Consider the following 22,451-nt stretch of genomic DNA (forward strand, 5'->3'; position numbering starts at 1 on the left):
ATCTCTGTGAAACACACGGGGACAGGGACGTATCTATTTATGTGTAAGAACATCTGTTACATACACGTATCTCACACATACAGGAATGGTAAGTGTCATGTGTGAAACGATTGTTACTTTGGAAGAAGAAGAAGAGGGAAAGATGAAGGGATTTCGGCATCATCTGGAATGGTTTACATTTTTAAAAATAAAAGAATTATCTGAGGCAAATACCGCAAAATATTAACACGTTTTATATTACCAATGGTGTATAGGTGAATACAGTGTTTTCTGAACCTTCAATGTATTTCTTAAGTGTCTCATAACTAGAAACTAAAAAAAAGAAAAAATAAATAAATGCATTTCCAATCAAGGTGGAGATTTAAAGTCACACTGTAAGCTTCTCCTCTACCCCAAAGATGTAGCGACGATAGATTTGTGTATGTATACATTTAAAAGGCACAGCTCTTCTTAAAACAATATAACAATGTCAAAATATATTTATATATTATGTATTTCACATATTTGTATATTATACTTATTTATATATTATATATTTATTTTATTTATATATTATGTATTTATACAACATATATATGTATGCAATATATTATATATTAATATTATCTGTATATTATATAAATTACATATACATAAATATATTTAACAAATGTTAAATAGATTTTCTGAGAGGTAATAAGAAGCCAAACCACAATTAGGGGAGGAAAGCAAGGACCGGGACACCTGGGTGGTTCAGTTGGTTAAGCGTCAGGTCACAAGCTCATGGTTTGTGAGTTCAAGTCCCACATCGGGCTCTGTGCTGACAGCTCAGAGCCTGGAGCCTGCTTCGGATTCTGTGTCTCCCTCTCTCTCTGCCCCTCCCCTGCTCATGCTCTGTCTTAAAAATAAACACACGGTACCAAAAAAAAAAAATTAATAAAAATAAAAGAAAGAAGGCAAGGGCCTGCCAGACTCTGGGACTAGAAGCAGCTTCCCCCAAATGTGACTCCTGTGAACAAGTGTCCCACACACGTCAAAGGATAAGGGTTAGGCTCACCGTGAGAAACAAGAGACCGACTTCCAGCTAAGATCAGCTTAAAATTCTAAAGCATGTGAAAAAAAACCCTAATATTCAACAGTCAGCGTATTCAGTATTCATGTGATGACTTCATGCTCAACTAAATGGATAGAGCAATCTACAGACGACTTTGAAATAACATATTTAAGATTCTCAGATACAAAAAAAAAGGAAATAATAATCTTGTAAGACAGAACAATTTATCATGAAATAAAGACCAACAGATAGGACTCAAGGGTAGATGGATAGAAAAAAGAAGAAAAGTGAATTTTTGGAATTGAGACTATAATAGAACAAATTCCAGAACCATGAGTGGGTCTCTGACATGAAGGCATAAAAGAAAACTAGTAAAAGGGAAGACAGTACTCAGGAGATCCTCTGAATGTGGCACAAGGATGTCAGGAGACAAAATTTGAAAGAGAAGTTAGGATAAATAAAGGATAGATTTAGATGCTTCCTTAAGAAGACTTCCGAAAGTAGATAGTAGAGAAAATCTGGAGAAACTGTATTTAAAGTGATACTTGTTGAGAACTCTTTAGCTTCGATAAAAACAGAGGAGTCCCCAGACTTGAAGTGAACACCGAATGCTGCCTAAGAGAAACAGAAATAAATTCACCCCTAGGCACGCTGTCGTCAAACTTCAGACCATCAAAAAATAAAAGAATTCTAACAGAGCGGAGGGACAATTCATCTACAGAGATACGAAAGAAAATCCAACAAGTTTCTCATTTGCAACACTCCCCACCCCAGCCCCAGGCAACCACTAATCTGCCGTCTCTATTCTGAGCATTTCTCATAAGTGTATCCAAACTCTATGTGGTCTTTGCTGATTGGCTTCCTTCACTTAGCACAATGTTTTTAAGGTTCATCAACATTGTACCGTGTGTCAACACTTCCTTTGCTTTTATTGCTGAATAATATTCCATTGTATGGATATGCCACATTTTGTTTATCCATTCATTCATTGGGTGATGGACACTTACGGTATTTCCACTCTTTAGCTATCACCAATCACACTGCTATAGACGATCATGTTCGAGCTTCTGTATGTACGTACATTTTCATTTTTCTAGGGTATATACCTAGGGATGAAATTGCTGGGTCAAATGGTAATTAATATTTTGAGGAACTGAACACAATTCTCCAAAGTGGCTGCACCGTTTTACACCCCTTCCATTCCCCTTAGCACACCCTTGCCCAAACCATACTCAGAGGAAGCTTGAGCCCAAGTATCAAGGTCTCAAGTCCCAGCGATTCAGACCTTAAACTGAAAAGCCAGGCCCCCCAGGGTGCTGAGACCTTCAGGCCTGCTGTCAATGGGAGTGTGGAGAACAGAGAACCTGTAAGGACAGCATGGAACGGGGGCATTGTGGAGTGGAATCCTGGTCCTACCTATTCCCTAGCTCGGGCAAGACATTTGATTTCTCCCTTGTCCAATGGTAAGAGAGTCATTTACCATTTAGGATTCCACGTATGATTACATGACCTACTTTCAAGGGCTCAATATTATATTTAGCACTTATTCAGTACTCAATAGCTATTTTGGCTCCCTCTGGAGAAGAAGGAGGGAAATTGGAGAGATAAAAATGGGGACAAGGAGGAATGCAATGAAGGGGAAGAGGGAAATAGAGAGCAAAGGGAAGCTGGGTGCTCAGGTGGATGACGCCAGGGAGCTGAGCTGAAAGCGAACAAAGAAGAAGATTTGACATCAACACTCTCTTTTAAAAAGTGCATTGTCTCCCTCCTGCTTCCGACCCTGCTTCAAATCCGAAGCGTACAACGTTGAGTGAGAAAAAGTCAGGGGATGTAAAGAGTAAAAGATATGAGTCAGTGAGCAGGGGAAGATATGAAGAAAGGAAGAAAGAAAAGACATAAGTAGGAAAGTGTAGAGGAAAATGAGGGACAATAAATAAAAGAACAGAAACAACATTAAATATCTTGGTAGTAATTCAGGCTAGCAGGCAAAGGACCACCAACCATCTCGATTTATTTCAGAAGCAAGCAGATCTTAGTCCTGTTAGTTTTGACCTTTAAGTTTTGTTGGTTTCGTTCTTTTTTTCTTGCTTTTTTTTTTTTTTTTTTAGTTTTATGAGTAGGCTGAATCATGACAAATGCCTAATTTAAAATTGATTTAACTGCCAATCGCCTCTCCTGTGAGAATCAGCTGCCAACTCAGCTCTAAAATAAAAATACTTGGACTAATCCATTCAGCAAACGAAAAATATATCTCCTTCTTTCTGGTACATTGGAGGCAAAATCAGTGAGTTCTGTTAAAGAGAAAAGAGCGTACAAAGGGAGAAGCCTCTGGTAAGAGATGGCGGGGTTGGGGTGTCCACTGTCAGAGGCACAGAGGGGACTCGAGGTAGCGATTCTTGATTGAAAACAGGGTTCAAGCATTCAGCCAAGTAGGCTTTTTAGGGGTCACATGTCTTTGACACTATTCCACATCAAACATTTTATTTTCAGGACACAGTGACCGGAAAGGTTTCTCATTCCAATCAGTGTAAGAACAGCATGGCGTACCCCTGCCCTACTCCCACGCTAGCAACCTCCTGGGAACAACTTACAAGATAAGACATCTTTGCAACAAAGCGCAATCAGCTCTCTCCTTTTGGTCACTTCATTCTTCCTGCTTCAGTCAGGCTCTTCAGAGGAGAGCAAATGCCTTATTAGGAGAGACCTTGACCCCATGCGTAGCAAATACAAAAAGGCAAAGTTATTTTAACAAACTCTGTGAGTCAGTGTTTTCTTCAGCCCACTCTCTTTGTGCCTAATTGTTGGCAGGCCAGTAAAGCTTAGAGCCCGTGGCATAGGAAGAAAGAGGTTTAGGAAGCCTGTGAGTTTATGCTATCTGGGAGGGACTTCTGGACAGGGAAACATGGATTCCTGGCTCCAAAGGATTTGAATCCCCTGGCTGCTTTGGGAAAGTGTCCTGTTTGTGTTGGGGATGTCCCAGGGCAGGCTTTCTTCACAGAAACTGAGAGCTGTTGCCTTAGGCTTCGGTGCCTTTCCCAGGCTTGTTAAGTGCCATTCACTCAAGCCTTCATTCAGTAGGTATGTCTGAAACACTTCTGATGCGGAGCTGGGGAAAATGTGGGTTAAGGGCAGGCAGCATCCCAGGAGTTGTCCTGGGAGATGAAAAGGTCACTGACTCCGACCTTAAATGGGCAGAATTGTGCTACTGGGGTTGGTAACAGAGATATTAAGTAGACTCAGGAAGTTTGGGGTCTGTGTCCCCTATCTTCCCTTTTGTCATATGACCTTGGACACCTTTGTAACTTCTCTGAGTTTCAGGTACGGATAATGGTACTGACCTCACAAGGCTATTATGAGCCTTAAAAAAGATGTTTTACCTAGCATATGATTGCCTCCTTGCTCATTATAACTGTTACGAATGTTTTAAGAGTCTAATGCTAAGGCACAGCCCTTCCTTCCTTCAGATCCATAAATTAAAATAAAGAAACACAGCCATTATCATAGGAGATCATTCCATATATACCAAATATCTCCAGAGACCCTTGGGGTGATGGAGTAGAGCCCAAGTCACCTTGGCCAAAAGGTCTCAGTCTTTGAGGGCCTAAAAGTGACTTATGTTCATTAAAAACCCCTTTGCCCCCGCTGGATTGCCAAGAGCTTTGTGAATACAGACTGATCCCAAGAGACACTGACGTCCATTATCTGTGAGAGGAGCCCTCTGTCTCCACCCAGCCCGTCCTGCCAAATCCAAGACCTTTCCAGGCTCGCTGAGGGCTGAGCTTTGCCATACCTCAGAGTTGAAAGGAGCTTCGGAGGTCATCGATCTCAGCCTTGCTCCGTCCCATGAGCAAACCATGCAGCTGAGTAAGACGCTTAGGTCAGCTCATAATATTTCCTCCCCAAGTCTCGTGTTTGTTTGTTGATTCAGAGTTTCAGGGCCCCAGGCTTTCACGGAATGGGCCAGGCGACTTTTGAAGGGCCAACTGTGAATGATCATTCAGTCAGGGGAAAGCCCCGTGGCTGCATCTGGGGGCTCCCTGCTGTTGGAAGTGGCCGAGCATCTCTGAGTCGGCTCGGGGTCGCCATGAGAGAGTCAAGCATCGACCACCCGGGCGGTACCCACTGCGTTTACCACCCGGGCGGTATTAAGACGTGTGCCTTTGCTTTGCGTGCAGTCTTTGGAGGTGCAGTGCTACGTAGAAGTCCGGGCGGAGTGGTAGCGGGCACAGCAACCAAAAGTCCAATGTGGGGTGACCGGAGATCGAGGAGCGAGGCCTCCAGACCCTCTCCAAAGTCGGGACGCAGAAGGGTGAAGGGCCTTTCCACATACTAACAAGGATAGTAATCATAACCAGCTACCCCCAGAAGTAAAGGGTTAAGCGGTGTTGTTCATTGTCACATGATGCTGGGAAAGAGTTGAGCAGCAACCTCAGGGGTGGGGAGGAGGGAGGAGGCACATCTTGCCTGCACATGTGGCCTCCACCACCAACACTTCAAAGTGCCTCCTCAGACCGACATAACATTCTGACGCCGACTGTAAATGCCCTTGACACGCAGAGTGGAAAATATCAAACGCTCCACCAGTCCCCCAAATGCAGTGTCTCTGCACTGGGAAAGGCCTTAATGAGCCGGCAGTGAAGGGGGGAGGTTGGGAGGGAGGACTCCAAGCCAGGGAGAGGGGAAGGGGGTGTAACGGGTGGTTCTGATTTAAGGCTTGTACTGATGCACGCTGGCGGGTGCACTTGGGCCCAGACCACTGCGTATCTAAATGCCCTAGGACCTTGCAGAACAGCCCCGAACATCAATTCCAGGCCTTGCTGAGTCAAGACCCTACTAAGACTGTTTCCCCTTGCACATTCCAGAGCATCTGACTCTTAAGGGGAAGAATTTCCCGGCCCACAGAGCTGTGATTTTTCTGCAAAGGAATGTCCACACATTTCCCCTCCACTCTCCTTGGCGATATTTTGTGATGCCGTCCTCTCCCTGGTACGTTTTCCTTATGAGAAAAGTCAGCAGCTAAAAGGTCTGTTTCAAGGGCACCTGCATTTCTGGGAACAGAGGGTCTTTCCCTGGGGATCTGTGATTATCCGCTCCCAGGAAGCCCTCTGCAAAACAAGTCCGTCAGCAGAAGAGTCCAGACAATGTGGAGGAAAAGGCTGGATACCTCCTTAATATCTCATCTTCTCTTAGATGTATCGTGGGACGGTTGTGCTGGAATGGTTCGTCCATTCATCCTTTAATTCACTCGTGATTTTTGAAACATCGGAGTACATAAAATATGTAAAACGTGTTTCCTACCCTTTGAAGGTATCCCCGCGTCAGAGGGGAAAAGTAATCACAAATGAGTGCGCAGGGTGCTACCACGGAGACCTGTTACACAGTATCTGAGAACACCGGGCGGAAAGTGACGATGTCAGCTTGAGGCATTCAGAAGCCTTCCCTGAGGGGACAGGATATAAGCTGGGCTTTGACAAATGGGTGGGATTTCACCAGGCCAAAGAGATAGCCAGTGCAAAAACTCGGGAGGGAGCGACTCTTGGTGAACTTGGGGAAGGACAAGTTCAATGTGGTTGGATGCAGGGTGGCAGCCGTGGTGGATTGGCTGGGAAGCTTCAATGTTAAGGGCTCTTGGGCCAGGCTGGTGCCTTCCTTACAAGCCTGACAGATTCTATGCAGAGCCCTGACGCTATCACAGCCGCATTGTCAAAGGGCTGATCCAGGGGCGGGGAAGAGATGAGCTGGAAATGAGGAAGACAACAGTCTCGCCTGTGTGCGACACGCTCTGTCCGTCTTAAGAGCGTCGTTTGCCCATCAGGGGCGCCTGGGTGGCTCAGTTGGTTGAGCGTTCAGAGGACGCTCCCAGGTCGGCCAAACTCTATTCTTCCCAGGTCTGCTGAGCTCTCTTGGCTCTGCTGCTCCCAACTCCTTGGAGGCTTAGCATTGAAAAGGCCAGTGCTCTCAAGACATTCTTCTCCTGGCTTTTGCCCCTGCGTTAGTCTTTCCAGATCATGCGTTCCAGGAGCGAGAACTTCGGGAAGTCATCAAAACCACTGGTCCATTATAGCGCTACACCCCAGAGGAAACATGGAGGATGAAGTCCTGTCCCCTGGAGAGAGCAAACACATTCTTATATAAACACGGAGCAAATGTGAAACTTTAGCCAGAAAAATAGACTCACTTAAAATATATTCTGTGACTAAGCTTGTATCAAACAGGCCCAAAGGGACTTGTCAGGAGTTTTCTTGCAAATTACATTTACATGGTTTTAGATGGTGTTTGGGTGGTTAAAATTCTTCTAGTATAATAACATGGGAACGTAAGATAAGTGAATAATAAAAAAGGTAACCGAATCTCCTGTGTTAAGTCCTAAAGTTTTTACAGGTATAGTCTTCGGGGAACGAGGAGGATTTACCACATGAACAGGAAGCGTTCTGGAAAGATAGAGGCAGTGGTCAGTGGTTTCTTGCAAAGCTTTAATTATCACCACTGGAGACAAGAGCCCAGAATGAACTGATTTGCCTCATGAACACATCAGATTTTATATATTTAAAAAACAACTGGTGGGAACCGCTGTAAAAATAGTTATGTCTTGTTTCTACCCTCACAGAAAGACTGGATGGCCAAAGTCATTGCTTTGTTTGGAATATTGGCTCCGATGAACAGTTTTTAGTTAAGACTCTGTAATTTATTACTGGGAACTCGTATAGCCTGGCCTGGCCTGGATGCCCTGGCCGAACCGACACTCTCTTTTGCTCTATCCGTCTGTCTCACCAGCGGCATCTCTCATGGACTGGTTTTCCAGGGGCTTGCGGGACACCGGGCAGTGCGCAGTGACCTTTTCCTGTGTTGTGTCACTTTCTTTCATCTTACAGTAACGCCATGAGATAAATCCTACTATTAGCCTCGTTTTGCGTGTGAGGAAACCGAAGGCTCCGGGAGATCAAGTTAACCTGGAGCTCCCAAGGAGCGGAAATGAGATTTCCATCCAGATCTGACTCGCTATGCTCTGTAGCACACTGCTATCGCTCAGGGAGGCTAAAAGCTGTTACCGGAGTCTGGCGGCAGGGACGGCGAATCGGCGCAGGTTTAACACAATCAGGTGGCCCCGGATGAACGAGGGACAGGCTCACAGGGGTTCCAAAATAGTAACTGCCTTCTCTTTGGGGTGGGCTTCGCTTCTGAGCCTCTGGGGTGCCAGAGGAAGGGGGGCACGGCTCTCCCTGGACCCAGAGTTGAGTCTCCACAAATGGGGCGTGCCATAGGGACAAACACAAAAAACCAACTCAGCAAGGCCAAGGCCTGAAAGCAATTACGCCGGGCCTAAAAATCAATGGGCTGCAAGTAAAACAGAATTTAATGGTGTGTATTTAATTTCTAAAGCCCCCCTGCTTTTACGACAAGAGCTAGCTTATGTATATACGTTTATATAAAGCCTGCGTTGGCGCAAGGGAGTTGTATTACCAAGATGTTATCCCTCCAAGAGGCCACTTCTCTGTGAGTTAGTCACACAGGCAAGCTGTGCTCAAGCACGTGGCTCCTTTCTTATTTCACATGGCCCACGCGGACCCACGGAGCTCCTTAAGGCCTAGCTTGCTCCCCGCCAACGAGACCAGTAAGATCCACTGCCCTTCTGCTCTCCCACCTGCCACTTCTGACCCGAGCGGGAGGAAAATAAATCAGACGCTGGATTTTGGTGCGCATCCGGCCCTGAGAGGATCCCAAGCAAATGTCGTGCTTCTTCCAGTACCTTCGCTAGACGGTACCTCTGGTACTGGTTTCAAAGCCAGCGGGAAATAATGCCCAGTCCGCAAGAAAAGAAAGGTGGCAGGAGATCTTGTTCCTCACACTGTCCCAACAGACGCTGAGTCCCGCAGGTCCCTTGAAATGGCGTGACACTGGTGTTTTAGGTTGGAAGAGAAGATTGGGACATAAGACGAGATTCTCTGGATGCCTTCGAGGTACCTCCCCGGTCCCTGCACGTGCGTCCCCTGCGCCTATCTCCTCTGCCAGTGAGTGGTCCCACCACACACCCAGGCACCCGCCTTAGGATCCCGGATTCTCCTTGCTGCCTCCTTTCCGCAGAAGCCCTGGTGTTCTCCTCCTTGTTGTCTCAGTTCTCCAGCTTCTTCTTTTCACAGCCGTTGTCGACTAGCCAAATCCTCTTTACTAATCTTGTCCCCTCCCATCCATCCTCCACACTGCTGCCACGGCGACGCTTGTAAGCAAGGAATACGAATAATTATCAGCAGGGTCCCCGGCTGGCTCAGTCGGTAGAGTGTGGCACTCTTGATCTCAGCGTTGTGAAGTTCAAGCCCCATGTTGGGCATAGAGGTTGCTTAAAAGTAAAATCCTTGGGCACCCGGGTGTCTCCACCTGTTAAGCGGCTGACTTCAGCTCAGGTCACGATCTCGCGGTCCGTGAGTTCGAGCCCCGCGCCGGGCTCTGTGCTGACAGCTCAGAGCCTGGAACCTGCTTCGGATTCTGGGTCTCCCTCCCTCTCTGCCCCCCTCCACCCCGCTCACACTCTGTCTCTCTCTCTCAAAAATAAATCAAACATTTTTTCAAAAGTAAAATCTTAAAGAAAAGAACACCACAAAAATCAAATTTAGAGAAAAGAATTATCATCATAACATTTTAATTAATTATTTTTAGTTTTTTTTTTTTAATGCTTATTTATTTTTGAGAGAGAGAGAGAGACAGAGCATGAGCAGGGGAGGGGCAGAGAGAGAGGGAGACACAGAATCCGGAAAAAGGCTCCAGGCTCCGAGCTGTCAGCACAGGGCCCGATGGGGGTGGGGCTCGAACCCAAGAACTGGGAGATCATGACCTGAGCAGAAGTCGGACGCTTAACCGACCGAGCCACCGGGGCTCCCCGTTGTCATCACATTTTAATGTGTGCTCACTAGCACCAGGCATTGTGCTAACAGCTCTGCCTCCATCCTTTTCTTTGCTCCCATAACATTGTGTCCCTGCTCCGAGGTCTTTGATCATTTCCATTACCAACCGGATAAACTTGTAACTCTTTCATCCGTGTCATGATCTGACCCCCTCCCCACGTGACTCACCTGCTGCCACTGTGACCCTTCTCGCTTGAGCCTACTGGGGCCCCCCTAAGTGCCTCCCCCGTGCTCTTGTATCTTCTTGCTTCCAGCCGTGCTGCCCCTTCTTCCACATTACCCCCCCCCCCACACACACACACTGTTAACTTCTTGTACCTCACGAACTGGATCGCTTTCTTAGACGAGATCGTTTCTCTGTGCCCCTTCGCTTCCTCATACCTAAACCTATGTGCACCTCGGGGAACAGTAAGGTAAGTATCCTACGAGCGAACACACACGGCAACGGAACTTTCTCGTTAGTATCTCTCAGTGCCTTCAGCAGACTGTGGACTCCATATTCAAACAATGGACGTCAAAACAAATGCTTTCGATCAACCATTCCAAAACCCAGAGCACAACTTTTGTCACCGGTCATCAGTATTGAACTGACCCAGCCTAAGAAGTCTGTATAAAAGAAAACGCAGTCCCTCTGCTGACACTGTTCAGCCAGATTCTCTTGAGAGCCAGGATCTTTCAATGGTTTGTCCCTCGTTTCTTCCCAGTTTCTAGAACAGAGCCTGGCATATTTTAGACACTGGAATAGTTGTTGGAAAATTTTATTGGTACAAAGAGACAGTTTTATGGCTGCGATCAAACATTTGGATGTGTACACTTTTTCCCGAGGTACAGTTTTCCTCTTCCATGATAATGAGAGCATGAACATTTCTGAAAAGCCATCTGACGATACGTACCAAGAACTCTAAAAGAATTCATCCTCTTTTGGCAGTGGCTGTAAGCCAACTGTCCACTACCCAGTATTTTTCTGCATCTTTACTAACCGAAATTCTTTATTACTGAGATGGAAACGTGTCCAGCTAACCCTCGACATCTCCAAGCCTTCTTTGAAACGAAGTGTGGCCATGTGACCAATTTCTTATCACTAACGAGATGTAAGTGAAATTTTCCACGTGGGGTTTCTGGGGAGCCTTGGAATTGGGGCAGAACACTGGCTACATCGCTTTTGGTGTCCTCTCCTTCCCAGAGCCTAAAACTCAGATGGGATGGCTGCCTGGACTCGTTCAACCAGAAAGGATTTATTACAGGGTATTGGAAGCCTACGGAATTTCTAAGAGAGCCAAGGAAGCAAACTTGGGGGTACTAGCCAAGGACAGTCCTTCCAGGAGAAATGATATTTGGGGGGCATGCCTCTCTGCCATTGCCTTACTGCTCAGCACTTGACCCCTGTGACAGCACAATAGAGCTCCCCCCGAGAACCCACGCCCCCCCCCCACCATGCTCCCCAGAAAATGCCATCTTTCTCCGCCTGCCACCCTGGCTCATTTCCATCTCCAAGTCTTGCATTGGTTTTCTCCTTGCTGGAACTCAGATCACCTTGGAAACCGGACCTCTAAGGGGGTCTGGAAAATATCTCTCTATTTCCCATTTTCCCCAGCCTCCGAAGTACAGGAAGACACATGAAAAGGGGGCTGGAGTGGGTGTTGAGAGAACCCGTATGAAGTAGGTGTCATTCTGTCGGCTCAGTTTCACCTGCGGCTGTTTGTGTCAGGGCTGTCATTGTACACAATTAGCAGGGACATGGTGCCGTGGGATGTGTACTGGGCTGTGTTTCATGTGTGCGATGCTGAGGAAGAAAAATCTGTAGAGTGTAGGAAACAGAGGTTACAGATCAATCACTAGCATTTAGGGGATCTCAAAAATAACCACAAACACCCGGAAACTATAGTCGATTCGCTAGCTCTGGGTAATCCCCACAGCCTCCTGAGTGGCTTCAGGCTGTCGCCCCGTCCCTTTCAGCCTCCATCTACACGATGGCCAAAGTGACCCTGTTAAAGCTTAAGGCACATCAGTAACAACAACAACAACAACAACAACAACAACAAAACTAATGGGGAGTTTTGATCCTTCTTTCTCAATCCCCATGCAAGTTGCTTAAACATTCTGGGGACACGTGGGTGGCTCAATCCATTAAGCGTCCAACTTCAGCTTAGGTCGTGATCTCACGGTTCATGAGTTTGAGCCCCGTATCGGGCTCTGTGCTGTCAGCGCAGAGCCTTCTCCGGATCCTCTGTCTCCTTCTCTCTCTGTCCCTCCCCTGCTCTCTCTCCCTCTCTCAAAAATAAATAAAACATGAAAAAAAATAAACCTTCCATTAAACAAAAAATCCCTTAAGGCACGTCAAGGGGCTCTTCCGCTCAAAACTTCCCGATGACACCCCCATGAGACGAGGAGAAAAGCCACAATCCCTCTGTCAGTCACTCTGCCCCTTTGTTCCCCCAGCGGCCCAGGCACACGCTACCTCAGGTCTTGCTCCGCCGCTGTCTTCGCCTGGCATGCTGTGTGCTCAGGTAGCCGTGTGGCCTCTCCCCCGATGTCATCTTCCCGGCGAGGCCTTCACCAGCTACCCTACTCGGAATCACAGATCGCAATTACCCTTCCGTCAACTTCCCGTCACTCTTCCTCTTTCTTTTCTCCTTGATGCTTCTTTCTGATGTGCCGTATCTTCAACAAAATTTATCTTGTTTATAGACTGTCCTTTCCCGCCGCCTAAAGCGTCAGCTTTTTTCTTCATGTCTGTCTTCACAGAAACCAGAGCAGTGCCTGGCACATGATAGGAGCTTCAGAAACATTGGTTAAACGACTACATAAATGAATGAACTGATTAAGTGAAGGAATTATCAGATGGATGAAAAAACAAAGGAACTTTCCCATGGAGGGATGGAATGCAACAGGACTTCCAAGGAGACAGAAAAGGGAACTTTCCAAAGCCCCTTTCCTTCCAGGTTCCCCTGGGCTCAGGACGGTTGAGGCGCTCTCTGCCAGCCACCCTTCTGTGGAAAAGCCCCGGGGCGGACAGTTGTGGTGGGGAAGGAACACTGGCCTGGGAGCCTGGCAGCAGGCTCCAGCCCTGCCCCTGCCTCCAGCTCTGGGACTTTGGAGAAACCCTTCCCACTCATTTGTCCCCTTGATTTTTTTTTTAAAGTTTATTTATTTATTTTGAGAGAAATAGAGAGACAGAGACAGCGTGGGTGGGGGAGGAGAATAGAGAGGGAGGGAGAGAATCCCAAGCAGGCTCCCACTGTCAGCCCCAAGAGCCCCACTGACGAGGGGCTCGAACCCACAAACCACGAGATCATGACCTGAGCCGAAATCAAGAGTCAGAAGCTCGGTTGGTTACACTCAATTTTACCAGCGTCTCCACTTAGGCTGCTGGGCCCTGACTTTCTTCCGTGAGGGGTTGGCGATGAAGGGACAATTCATTGACAAGGCATTTAAACTCTGTGGGTGTAACTCCAAGGGCACAGGAGCTGTATTTTCAGCCTCTGAATTTCCTCCAGAAGGGCTTGTAGCAACAGATGTTCCCCCCGCTCCGCTCTGTGGAGCAGGTCCACTGGGCTCTGGCCTGTGCCGGCTCATGGTAACACTCAGAGCTTGTGAGGGTGTCTGCACCCGCCTCTGTGGGACCCCGTGTCCCATCTGCCACAGCAATCTTGTGCTTCAGTCTTCAGTTCTACTCTAAATATACAAGCTCTCTCTGAACATTTCACGGGAGTGTCTTGAAGGAATCCAGGGACATTTTTCTTCAACCTGCCTGAAATTTGTTTTGGCAGAAGTTCTGAAGGCTGCTGTCTTGAGAGATCGGGCTTTTGTTAAGTTATAGGTGTAATTTCAGGGAGGTGAAATAACTCGGGCCAAAGTTGGAGTGTCCTCCCATCAACTCTGCCCTTGAATCTCTACCCTTCCTGCAAGGTCCTACTCCAGTGCCATCTTGTCCGTGAAGCCTTCCCACATCATCACCCTACAAGGGGGCTCTCTTCCTCCCAAGGCTGTATGGTGGCAGAGCCGGCCAGGGGGATCCAGACAGATAAGGATTTGAACGCCAGACTTTGCTCATGGGTCACCCTGACCCAGTTCTCTAAACTCCTTGAGCCTTAGATTCCTCAACTATAAGTGGTGGGAGTGAAAATAATGGCAGCTAACATTTACTTCGTGCTTGCTGCTGGGTACCATGTTTCATACGTTGCATTACCTGTTTTATTCAATCTTCTTAAGACCCCTGTGGGACAAGGCATTTTACTACCTGCTGTCTTTATATATAAGGAAATGGAAGGTCAAGTAGAATGATACTTTATACCTCACTGGGTAAGGAAGATGAAATTTAGGGGTGCCTGGGTAGCTCAGTCGGTTAAAAGGGTCCAACACGTGATTTTGGCTCAGGTCATGATCTCATGGTTCATGAGATGGAGCCCTGTGTGGGGCTGTGCACTGATATCACAGGTCCTGATTGAGATTCTCTCTCCCTCTCTCCCAACCCTTCCCCTGCTCATGCATTCTCTGTCTCTCTGTCTCTCTTTCTCAATAAATAAAGAAATACTTTAAAAATAAATACTTAAAAAAATACTTCAAATAAAATAAATAAAATTTAATAATTATTTATTTATTATAATAAATAAATAAATAAATAAAATAATATAAATAAAATAAATACTTATTTTATATAAAAATACGAACCTTGAATTATTTTAGACTGTATTTGTATACAGGTTCAGTGAATTCTTGAGGACATTGTTACTCTTGTTTTATAGTTGCCACAATCCATATATTTATTTTTTTAAGTATTTATTTTATTTTATTTATTATAATAAATAAATAAATAAATAAACAATTTAATAAATAAAATATAAAATTATATACTGAACCTCTATACAAATACAGTCTAAAATAATTCCTGGCACATAATAGCTATTACTATTATCATTTATCATTAATATTCAAATCTATGTTTCTCTGTAGTTTGAAGTTTCCTGAGGAGTCAAACAGGCCTTTTTTCATCTTTGTACGTGTTTGTGGCCTCATCCTATACCTTGTATGTTACAACATTGCTTCTTTTTTTTATTTTTTATTTTTTATTTTTTTTTAATTTTTTTTTTCAACGTTTTTTATTTATTGTTGGGACAGAGAGAGACAGAGCATGAACGGGGGAGGGGCAGAGAGAGAGGGAGACACAGAATCAGAAACAGGCTCCAGGCTCCGGGTCATCAGCCCAGAGCCTGACGCGGGGCTCGAACTCACGGACCGCGAGATCGTGACCTGGCTGAAGTCGGACGCTTAACCGACTGCGCCACCCAGGCGCCCCCAACATTGCTTCTTAAAGCGCATCCAACAAGGCACCTGCTCTAGAAGGCCCTGAAATCTTGTCAAAAGGAAGGTGCCAGAGCACTTCCCCAAACTGAATGGATCCTGATCTCTGGCAGTGGCCCAGGATTTGTGTCTCAACAAGCTGCTCAGGTGAGTTCCGTGGACACTGAGGTTCGAGGACCACTCTGGTGGGGGCACCAAATGTCTACAAGTGTAATAAACAGATGGGTGGATGATGAAACCAGTTTACGGAAGTGTGCATTTTTAAAAAGTAATGGAAAGGAAAAAAATACCAGTAGTGCTAATAATTTTAGGTTCAGAAGACTCTGGTCTTCCTCTTTGGCATAGGGTTTTGAATCTCATTGGCTCATTTGGCTTGTCTTTGCCCCGAGTGCTGCTTCAGTCTATTTCTTTGTAGGTGGGGTTAGTCATCTATTTAGGCAGGGAACTCACTGGGCTTTGGGCATTTCCTGAGAATGAGCTGTCTCCAGCGGACTCATCAACAACATACACTCCTACACACCCTGGGTGCCTGCCCGTTAGTATCGTCCCAAAGCTCTACTCAGATGAGCTAGGTTCATGGAATCTATAAGACATGCAAATAGCTACAAACTTCAAAAAACACTCTAATAGTTTTTCATTGGGATATAAATCTTCTTTGGCCTCAACATTTTACCAAAGAAAAAAGATGTTGAGTCACATGAATCACGTAGAGAGATATTTTGGATTTCTTTTCATACCAACTAGCTCCCTTTTTTTTTAAGAGCATTTCTGGGGGCGCCTGGGTGGCTCGGTCGGTTAAGCGTCCGACTTCGTCTCAGGTCATGAACTCATGGTTCCTGGGTTCGAGCCCCATGTCGGGCTCGGTGCTGACATCTCAGAGCCTGGAGCCTGCTTTGGATTCTCCCTGTCTCTCTGCTCCTGCCCTGCTCATACTCTGTCTCTCTCTTTCTAAAAAATAAATGTAAAACATTAAAAAAAAAAAAAAGGAACATTTCTGAAGGCACCCTTAAACAAAAGATGGTTTTTCTTAAAGACTTGTCACACCAACGTTTCAGGAGAAATGCTACCCCTTTAAAACAAAGGGGAGGAAAGACATAATCGTGATGTGGTCAGCCGAGCAATAAATTAAATTCACCTGGCAGAGTTGGTCTTCAAGTCTGAGGAATGTAAAAGAACACGTTTCTAGTGAATGAAGAAAAAAAAAATCCGCAGAAAGAGAGAGACCAGTTCTGAAACATGAAAAGAGAGGTTGCAGTTCCAAACCCTGACTCCAGCGTAATGCACATGTCCGGGTTAAGAGTCATACTCCCTGGGTAATTTCCATACCAAATGTGCAGCCTTTTACAAGCCAAAACAAAAGCTGTCAAGCCCAACAAAGCCTAAGCTAGTTTAATCCCCCCCCCCCGCCCCCCGCAACAGAAAAGGAAGATTATAACAACCTAGAATCGAATCCGGTTTTCATTAAAAGTTACTAAATTTTAAATTTTTAGGGGAGTCAGGTTGTGTCACTAGACACTCAAATGGCTTCTTCTAGGACGTAATAAATTGCAATTTGCCAAAAAGCTCAAAGCCCACAGTTCTATAGGGTTTGTGTGGTCTCAGCTCTAGCACATTTCTTATCCCTCTAGGCGTCAATTTCTTCCTCGGTAAAACTAGAAACCGAACCCTGCCTCTTTCCAAGGGGTGAGGGTGAGGATTCTATGTTATTAGTGTCCGTAAAGTGCCTGGCTTACTAAAATGCCAGTTATTATAATGGCACACGCTTCAGCTTGGGGACTAAGATTTCTACCTCTATTGGAATGGAGAAGTGACGCTCGCGACTTCGATTATAATGAGATGTTACATTGTGTCGCCCTGGCAGGGGAGCTAAAGCCAAAGGAGAAACTGAAGAACGTGGAAGTAAAGCCAGTTAGCTGAACAGCAGGGAGTGTTTGATGTACATGAGCTGGATGAATCTTAAGGGAGAGGGTACTTTTAGACATGCCTCATGTCATCAAGACGTTTCTACACCAATAATAAATCATTGTCATGTACTTAGGCAATAGCACCAAGTGCAACACCAGACTTCTCTGGGCGCTGGTTTTTAGGAATAAAGGCCATCTGTTAACTGCTTTCCCTCGGAGGAATACCCAACACTGGGTCTGAGTTTTTATGTTTGTGCAGATGACATTGTGATAGTGAGAGAGTGCGCGTACTAATTTCTGCTTTCTGTTTGGCAGAAAGACCCCCGAGAAGATAAAACTGCTTTCATAAAGACACGCGATTGAAAAAGAGCCCTCCACCTCTCCACGCTGAACTTCAAACTCTGTTCAGGAGGGCACACATGCTTCGCCTTGGCTTCGAGGACACGGTAGCCCTACTTCCCTTTGGTTGCATTTGCAAGAGTAATAATTCATAAATTTCAACCAATTCCATGGTTTGTCCTATCACTGACTCTCTGGATATGGTTCGGGGTGTTTTACTTTTCGACTTCGATGTAAATGTGTTGCCGGTGTGAAGTCTCCTGCTTAGAAAGCAGGGATTAGAAAAGCAGGGAGGCCATGAAGGTTCTGGGGAACCACGCCTATGGTTTTCCATTACAAGCAGGCGAGCCAAGCGGGGACCAAATCTGAGATCTGAGAGAGAAGAGCCTGTGCTCCAGGAAGCTGCCCCAGCATCCGAGCAGGATGCATTGGGGGTAGTTGGGGAAGCTTGGGGATCAGAGAGATGTCTGCCCTGAAAGGAGCCCAGTCCATGGGGAAAGTTTTATGTAAGGAGAATGAGTGGGGGGTGGGGGTGGGGGTTCGACATAATGACTAGTCAGGATGAGAGAGCTGAGCTGGAAGAGTCTTCTGGAAGCTGAGAGGTCATCGACACCATGCTCATTCTTAAAAAATTTTTTTTAAACTTTGTTTTAGAGAGAGAAAGAGCACAAGCAGGGGAGAAAGGCAGACAGAGGGAGAGAGAGAGAATCCCAAACAATCTCCATCCTCATTGTGGAACCTGACAAGGGGCTTCGTCCCATGACCCTGGGATCATGACCTGAGCTGACATCAAGAGTCTGACGCTCAACTGACTGAGCCACCCAGCCACCATGCCCCCACCCCCATGCCATTATTTTAAAACAAACAAAAAGAGAGCTCATAAAGAAATGGTGGCCCTATAACACATGGACAGAAAGTAAATGAAATAAAAGAAAAATAAGCTTTGGGGCTCCAGTTTTAGTCATCAAGTTTCCTTTTCTCAGAAATGATGGATATGTTTCTAGAAAAACATACATTAGGGAAATGATCAGAAATGCTTCTTTTTTTTTTTTTTAATTTTTTTTTCAACGTTTTTTATTTATTTTTGGGACAGAGAGAGACAGAGCATGAACGGGGGAGGGGCAGAGAGAGAGGGAGACACAGAATCGGAAACAGGCTCCAGGCTCCGGGCCATCAGCCCGGAGCCTGACGCGGGTCTCGAACTCACGGACCGCGAGATCGTGACCTGGCTGAAGTCGGACGCTTAACTGACGGCGCCACCCAGGCGCCCCCAGAAATGCTTCTTACAGAAGATGCTCCTCACTGTGTTGCTCCTGTTAGTTAACATAACAGAAGCACATTAAACAGTGAACAATGGGAGAATTTTAAGTAGTTTAGCACATATTGATATAATGAAATTTTAGACATCTATTAAATAACAAGTTTCTAAAGAATGTTATATGGCATACAAATATCGTCATGTTGTACAATATTGTATGTAAGTGAAAAAGCAAGACATAAAACCGTGTATACAATTGGCTTTCATTGTGTGAAAGAAACACAGGGTATAAAAAGAAAAAAAATGGTTGGAAGCAAATACACCATAAAAGAAATGATGATACCCTATCTCGGGGTGATAAGCTTATGAAAGATTTTTATTCTTTGTTTACATTTTTTAAAAAAATACTTGAAAAGACAACGAACACATATCCTTTCAGGAACCTGAGAAGCAGGATTTGAAGAAAGACGATGTGACAAACCCACATAGAAAGATAGCCTTTGGGTGCGGAAACCAATTTTCCTGCTCAAAACTACTCATACACACACTACACCCGGACAATTCCAATTTAGCCTCCTGCAGCACGGCCACCGTGGCCACCTCGATTCAACCTTACAGGAATCCCCCAAGCCCGCACCCCTCAGCTTGCCTCAGGAATGCGCATGTCTGAGCCATTTCCCTCTGGCCATGTGGGGAACATCATTCGCGTATACCCAGAGTTGTAAGCAGTCCAGATCCTGACATTTTCTGTGGGTAAAAAGGAAGGGAAGGAGCTACGTGATGGCATGCATAGAATCACATATCCTCTCTTGTGCCGTTACATTTTACCCGCTTTCTGAAGGCCCAAGCCCTTCAACACATTGCTCCTTTCTTCCTCTCAAGAATTCGCCCCAAATCTGATACGTGTAGAAGATATCTCTCTGGCTCCCTTCCTTCAGCGGTCTCCCCTTCAGCATTCGAATATGTGGCAGGACAAGAAAATTGGTTTGCTTTACCACTTTTCTTTTCATTCTCTGCATTAAACTGTCTCTGGTTATTGTTTATCTGGCTCTGAGATGTTCTTCTGCCCGAAAATGAACTTTTGCCCAAACTGTGGATAGGAATACGAATTGGTACAATTTGGGGGATCACAAACAAACACGTATACACTCTTTTTTAGAAAAGGGTTGTTTATTTATTATGAGAGCAAGAGAATGGGGGAGGGGCAGAGAGAGAGAGAGAATCCCGAGCAAGCTCCACACTCGTGGAGCTTGACGCAGGGCTCATTCTCACGACCATGAGATCACAACCTGAGCCAGTAGCAAGAGTTGGTCGTTCAACCAACTGAGCCACCCAGGCGCCCCCATATACACTCTTAATCGTAAACACATATTCGCACGGGCACATATAGATTTACCTACCATATGTCAAGACTCTTGAGCTCATACTCTTTAACTTCAAAACTTCTGGGAATTTATTTGAACTAATCAGTCATGATTCATGAATAATAGTTTTTATCAGATTATTTATTTATCATTGAGGAAAAGCCAGGAAGAACCTACACGTTTAAAAATTAGAGATTAGTTGGGGCGCCTGGGTGGCGCAGTCGGTTAAGCGTCCGACTTCAGCCAGGTCACGATCTCGCGGTCCGTGAGTTCGAGCCCCGCGTCAGGCTCTGGGCTGATGGCTCGGAGCCTGGAGCCTGTTTCCGATTCTGTGTCTCCCTCTCTCTCTGCCCCTCCCCCGTTCATGCTCTGTCTCTCTCTGTCCCAAAAATAAAAAAACGTTGAAAAAAAAAAAAAAATTAGAGATTAGTTAAATGAATAATAGAGTCACAAAACGGTAGACTATGCAATTGTTAACAATAAGAATGTTTAGCGCCCTGAAAATACTTACGATGTATTCGTAAGTACAGAAGCCAGAGTAGAGAATATTGTGACCTCAGTTTTGTAGAAAGAAAAGACGAGATAAAAAAGAGCAACAAAAAGCCTATACAACAACCTGCAACTGTCGTGTCTCTGCTGACATTTCTGTGCCCTTTTACACTTTCCTAATTTTCCAAATGTTACACACAGAACATAGTATTACTTTTATAATCAGACAAAAAGAAGCTATTCAATATTTCGTCCCATTTAAATACTATTGTTCTCACATGAAACTTGGTTTAAGTAACCACGTTGAACCTCATCCTTGATGACGTTGAACAATGTTGAACGACATCCTTGGCGTTTTTTGGGTCAAACTCCAAAGCTCGGAGAAAAGGTAAGGAAACCAACATTTGTTGAGAATATACTATCTGCCAGACATTTTCCCAAGCTTATCTTATTTAATTCTCCAAATGAGTCATCTGAAATTGACGGTGGACAGTCTCCCTTTAATCCCCCTTCATACCGTAATCTCTTTATATTGGAATATAATTCATCCAGAACGTTTTCTCACAAGGTTCTTGTACGAAGTGATTGAAACCATGCTTGTAGTCTTCAAAATGGTGATCAAAATGATGCCGGAAACCGTTCTGTGATGGTTGGGGTGTGATTCTTTGAAGGTATGGCAAGCAGCAGCCCCGCGAGGAAGCGCAAATGTTTCTGGGAGGGAACTCATTCAGGACACCAGGGATTGGTGTCTGAGACATCGATAACTTTCATCCAGCCTGGCCTCTGCAAGTTGTGAGCAGACATGTCGATGAAGAAACAGAAGCTGTCTTAAGGGAATCGTGTCCCTTCTCCTTCCTTTTGGATCTAATCATTGCACCAAACTACTTGAGAAAATGCACCAAATTACAAAAGAAACGTACATTTTTCTCTAATGCGTTAAATGACCAGAAAGCTTATGAGATGGGAGAAATGGGCACTAATTCTACTTTTCCCAAGAGCAGGAAATTTACTTATTTATTTTTTTCTGATTCTTTTTATTTGTTTTTAAGTTTTATTTACATTCCAGGACTGTTAACATACCGAGTGATATGATTTTCAGGTGTACAATACAGCGATTCAACACTTCCATACATCACCCGGTGCTCATTACCACACATACATGCCTTAATCTGCCCACTGACCTCCCCTATGGTAACCATCGGATTGTTCTCTATAGTTAAGAGCGGCTCGCCTGTCTCTCTTTGTCTCTTTGCTGTTGGTTTTGTTCCCTAAATTCCACAAAAAATCTTATGGTACTTGTCTTTCTCTGCCTGACTTATTTCACTTAGCATAATTCTCTCTAGGTCCATCTATGGTGTTGCAAATGGCAAGATTTCATTCTTTTTGATTGCCGCGTAATACTCCATTGTATATATATACCACATCTTCTTTATCCATTCATCCATTGATGGACATTTGAGCTCTTTCCCTACTTTGGCTATCATTGATAGAGCTGCTATAAACATTGGGCTGCATGTAGCCCTTCGAATTAGTATTTTTGTATTCTTTGGGTAAATACCTAGTAGGGTAATTGCTAGATTGTGGGGCGGTTCTATTTTTCACTTTTTGAGCAACCTCTGTACTGTTTTCCAGAGTTGCTGCACCAGTTTGCACTCCCACAAAACAGTGCAAGAGTGTTTCTCTTTCCCCACATCCTCACCAACACCTGTTGTTGACTTTAGCCATTCTGACAGGGGTGAGGTGATACCTCATTGTAGTTCTGATTTGCATTTCTGTGGTGATCAGTGATATTGAACATCTTCTCATGTGTCTGTTGGCCATCTGTATGTCATTGGAAAAATGTCTATTCATGTCATCTGCCCATTT

Source organism: Panthera tigris, chromosome F3, assembly GCF_018350195.1.
Source record: "Panthera tigris isolate Pti1 chromosome F3, P.tigris_Pti1_mat1.1, whole genome shotgun sequence".
Lineage (NCBI taxonomy): Eukaryota > Metazoa > Chordata > Mammalia > Carnivora > Felidae > Panthera > Panthera tigris.